Raw genomic sequence first — 5499 nt, forward strand, 5'->3', positions numbered from 1 at the left:
ATTGGTGAATGGTGGTCACGGAAGCCAAATTGATGTGTTGGTATTAAATGTTTATGAGCGATTATTGGTTTGAGCCTATTTATGAGTACATTCTCAAAGATTTTAGATAAAGCTGGCAGCAGCAAAATTTATCTATATGATGTAACATCATGTACTGGCTTACCTGGCTTTGGTATCATTATGACTTCAGATACTTTCCAAAGTGATGGCACGTATCTTAGGCATAAAGCACTGTTTATTATGTTTACAAGTTTTTTTATACAATTCATAATATCAGCTGTGAGTTTAGCCAGATAAGTGTTGAAGGAAAATTTTCCAAACTCTTTAATTTATGCTCTTAGTTTCGCTGTACATTTATTAAGCTCAGTTTTGAGAGAAATCTTCAACCTCACAGTCCAATTCAATACCAGTCGATATGTGCTTAAGCTTTGGGTCGACTTTATTCACTATACTTTTAAATTTATACCAATTAGTGTGTTTATTAGAGTTCAGTGTTGAATTATCAGTATTTTCGCCATGTGCTTTTAATTCCAAGGCAATCGATGTAAAATCCTTTGGAGCAATGGACACGGTTGGATATATTTTATCAATTTGTGGATTGATGACTTTGGAAGAGCTAATTACATCTTCCTTGCTGGTATAGACGCGGTATTGTTTTTCCTTAATTTGGTTCTGCATTTTATCAGCTTTGCGAGCCATACTTTTTTTTCTCCTTTTCATAATTTGCAAAATCTTCTTCTTTTGCTATGTCTGATGGTTGATCTCCCAATTGGTTTTTATATTTGAAGAAGATAGAGGGAGTAATCGAAATGTAATTAATTTTTCTTCAGGTTTTGAAGGTTTATGAAGTTCTTCAAGTGATTCTTCTTCAACTTAATTTTCCTTTCTATCTTCTTCTATTACTTCTGTTGTTTTTTCCTCAACAGAAGATAGAGAGAGTAATCGAACCGTTATAAGTTTTTCTTTAATTTATCTTTTTATCTTTTGGACCACATTAGTTAGTTTCCGTTTGTAAGTGTTCATTTAGCGTTGTGAATAAAAATAGAAATAGCAGCTTCATAATTTTTTGATGAAATTTGTAGACGCTGTATTACTCGTGCAGCTGCGCCTTTTAAGCATTGACAAAGAATTTTTTCACTGTTCGGCATCGGCATTTAGTACACTGACAGAAACACCTCGAATTATTAAAATGTTTTCAAGCGAATGGCCAGAAAATTATTTTTTTATTAAAACTGATGAAGGGTAATTTTCCACTATCAAAATAAGAAAAGAAACACGTTTTCTGAACAACATCTTACCGATCTTCTACGCACTAAGGAGTATAAAGGGAAAATCAATATTGATGACGTATTACCGAAACGAGCCATTTAGTCAACGACTTTATAAACTTTCAAGTATTACTCAAAAAGAATTCAATAAACATTTCTGATATTTTTTCCAAATTCGCCAATAATTTTTTTCCCTGAATGTAAATAAAAAATAAAAAAAATACAAAAAATACAGAAATTTGTTCAGCGTACATGGCAGCGAAAATCTATAGCAATGTTTGTGCAGCGCAAACGTAAAATGTAGTAGTATTGAGGCGTGCGCACCACTGCTTTAAATGCTTCAGTATGTTTATGTACATATGTATGTATGTATGTATATTAATATATAAATAGATATTTATATTTAGTAGAATTTCGGCATTGCTGATAAGTAAGCATGGTCAATGATATTTGAACAGTGATTGTGCAATTTAACCCTTTGCCGGGCAAGACCGTCTGCAGAATTTAAGTTCAAACAGCATAGGTGTTGTGTGATATTGGCAGAAAATGATTTCAACGCTATAGTTTACAAGTTTGGTGAATTCAAGTGACACCGAAAGTGAAAAGTGGCATCTTAATTATCGTGAAAACTTATCCCATTACAAAAATTAAAAAAAGTGGTTTCCGGTGGTCAAATCGAGTTGAGAATTTTTCAGGTAAGTAGTCATATTGCTCATTTCTACAATTTAATTAACATGTAATCTCAAAATATAAATTTCCGAAGATTTTAAGAATATAGAGAAAACTGTCTCTGGACAGTCTTGCCCGGGTAAGGGAACCGTAGCTGAATCGGTCAGTGTATAACAAATGTGGGCTGTTCAATTTTTAATTGCTTTTTAAATTGAAAAATGTTATTTGTATATAATTCTAATTTTTTTTTTCAGAAAATGGAAGAGTTTAGACATCAGAAAAAAAGAAAATATTGTGCGAAAAAGCCACATGAGTTCATAGAGGAAGATAAAAGAAAGCTTAAATTATCTGCAATGACAGATGAAGAAATCGAGCAATTGATGAACTCCACTCTTTTGTCTGATGAAGAATCTGAGTAGGAAGACGATGACAACAGTATAGCTGACCCAGAGTATGTTGTTGATCAGATATCACCTGAGGAAGATCAAACCATAGACGACGTTTTATGTGAAATGAACAACAGCGTTGTAGGCAACGAAGTTGGGTTGTCGTTGAATTTTAGCACACTTAGTGTGTGTTATACATCCATAACTAGTACAGACAACATTCGCCGCTATCGACAACCGAATCGACTGGCCCAAAAGTAATACCATCATCAGGAGGATTTCCAGGCTCAAGCTTGGATGCCATTGACAAGAGTTCGATTGAGTTYTCAAATATCTTATAGCGAGAAAGATCTATGAAAATGCATGTGAATGAAATTGCGTTCCGTGGAACGTGGGTTACCGTATGCCGTCAGAAAGCTTAAGAACCCCATTGAGTTTTTAAATTATTTTTTGACTGATGAACTCATAGCCGTAATTATTGAAGAAACCAACCGAGCAGCGCGGTCAATAGACATAAATACCCAGCTCATAACTAATTCTTCACAGATTCGAAAATATCTCGGCGTTTTGATGTTTATGTCTATTTTTCGCTATTCAAATATAGAAGTGCACTGGAGTGAATTTGGATTTAGACACGTACCAAATGCTTTGCCTTGGAAGAAATTTGTTGCAGTTAAAAAGCATTTGTCTTTTTCTGATAAGAGTAAGCGCATCAAAAGAGGTGAGCCAGGGTATGATCCATTATTTCGAATTAGGAAAATTGTTGATTTTTTGAATGAACGCTTCAATTCCGTTCCTAAACAAGCTCGTTTATATATTGATGAACAGATGTGTAAAACAAAGGCCGTGTACCATTTGCGGCAATATATGACAAACAGGCGCAATAAATGGGGTTTAAAGCTTTTCGTGCTGTGCGACAGCAATGGATATGCATACCAGTTTGAGGAATCATATTCTATACTTTGACAATTTTTACTCATCACTGCCCCTACTGGTACCATTCGAGCCAACAGAATATCAAACATTAAGCTACCATCCGGTTCAGATACTGAGCTGAGAAAAGTGGATAGAGGTTTCGCAGTTGAGTTTTCTGCTACTGCGTAAGGAGTTGACTTGACTACGGCTCTCTGGAAAGACACCAAAAATGTTCGTCTATGCTCAACTTATGTAGGTGTCGAACCATTTGCAAAAGCGAATGCTGCTATCCAGCCATCGAAAATTCATAGATGTAATAGAAAAAAGAGAGAAACATTGAAATAGATTGCCCACAAATCATTCGTGAGTACAACTCTGACATGGATGGTGTAGATCTCATGGATTCATTTATGGGCAGACGGCTTGCATATATAAACCATTAATACAATGACTCGCATMTTCTATCATTTACTAGACATGACTGTTACCAGTGCTTTCATTCTGTACCGTCGAAACAAATCATCGCTTGTAGAGGAAGGAAGAAACGGAAAAGATTTGACTCTATACCAGTTTCGTTTACAATTAGCAAAATCGCTGTGTGCTTCCACCGACAAACCAACGGTTGGACGTCCATCAAGCGGATCGCAGTTATTTCTTAGCAATATCACTATTGGTAAACGAGCAGTGCACCCCGTAGAAGAAATGAGGTATGATCAGCTCAACCATCTTCCAGAATGGGGTTCAAAGAAGTCGTGTAAACTTTGTAAGAAATCTGATACACACACTTTTTGTACAAAATGTAAGCTACATTTATGTTTTTCAAGTACGGAAAACTGTTTCAAAGACTATCATTTGAATGAAAATTAAAAACAACACAACTTAATACTTTTACCGGCCTTTATGAATCATTTTGTTGGAACAAAACTAGTTTCTTTGATCGTTGGTCTATAAAATACGCCTTGTTTATTTCTTACCCTTTGTTGGGCAAGACCGTTTACAGACGGTCTTTAATTTTTTGCACCTGGCGTCCCAACGAATGAAAATTTTTGAAAATGGTTTTCAAATATAAGTTCACCACACCAAAGTCATCCTTCCGTTTTGCCCGTCTAAGGGTTAACTGAAATTGTTGTAGCTTGAATTTCTTCTGTCTTAATCGGATTTTCCTCGAAGTGTTCAATACTGCTTTTGATAACTATAGCGCTCCCTCCTCGTGCTGAGCTTGCCGCGTGTGGTGGGTGATATAATTCATAATTTTTTAATTTTAAAAATGATTGGTTCGTAAAATGCGTTTCAGATAATAGACATACATATATCAATATTTCTGTCATGTAGAATAACTTTTAATTCATTTTTACTTTTGGAAAGACCATTAGCGTTCCATAGCATTATTCTCAAAGAGTTACTGTTCATCAATAAATTCTAGATGGTACTCAAGAGCGTCAAGCCGCTGATTAAAGAACTTAAATAGTTTATCTTGCTCATTTAGTTTATCCAAAATTTGAGATAACGGACTACTTTTTTGAATTGTATTTGTATGGCCTTGTTTAGCCATTTGCGCAAATGAAACTTTAGAAATGGAAGGAAGGAATTTTACTTCTCCTGCGTTCACAACGGGTTTGTTCGTCGGAGCATTGGCATTCTCCTTAACTGAATTACCATTCTTTTTATCTTTAAGTTTTTGCAGTTATTTTGCGACGACACTACCACGGTAGCTTGTAGGATGAGAATCGCCRCAGTTACAACACTTAGCAGGGTCTTTTTAGCTTTCTGCATTCAATAGTAGGATGTTTGCCTCCACATTTCGTACACCTCGATGGCTTACCACAGAAATTTTTTGTATGTCCAAAAGCTTGACAGTGAGTTCTGTAAATTTTTTATCATTACCTTTATTTTCCTATTATGTTTACGCTCGTAGCTAAAAAAAAAAGGTATATTTTCATTAGATACTTTGGTTATTGTGCGATAATTGTTTGCATCGCAGACATTAAGTTTGTACTCGCCGTTGCTAAAAAGCTTTATTAAAAAGTTGCTATTGATTAGATCTGTAATATTAGAATGTAATTTATTAAAATCTTTTACGTCGTTTWTTATAATAGGAGGTGGGCGGTGGGTTTTAGTATAATTGTTGGCCGACTTATTTGAGTGTTTATTTCTTTGATTGTTTTAAAAAAAACAAAACTTCGATTAAAAAGTGAATTGAAATCGGTATGAAACGTCTTTACAACATTAATGCTTCCCACGGAGCACACACCCACGAATTA

General features: G+C 35.0%; 1 long non-coding RNA gene across 1 annotated transcript; it reads left to right on the forward strand.

The window, feature by feature from the left end:
• Positions 1–1759: 1759 nt before the first annotated feature.
• LOC108971442 lies at positions 1760–4121 on the forward strand. Its single transcript, XR_001993547.1, has 2 exons — positions 1760–1963; positions 2192–4121. It is a non-coding gene; the product is annotated as an uncharacterized LOC108971442 (long non-coding RNA).
• The last annotated feature ends 1378 nt before the right edge of the window (positions 4122–5499 follow it).

The sequence above is a fragment of the Bactrocera latifrons genome, unplaced genomic scaffold (assembly GCF_001853355.1).
Source record: "Bactrocera latifrons isolate USDA-ARS-PBARC rearing strain unplaced genomic scaffold, ASM185335v1 scaffold_342, whole genome shotgun sequence".
Taxonomy (NCBI): Eukaryota; Metazoa; Arthropoda; class Insecta; order Diptera; family Tephritidae; genus Bactrocera; species Bactrocera latifrons.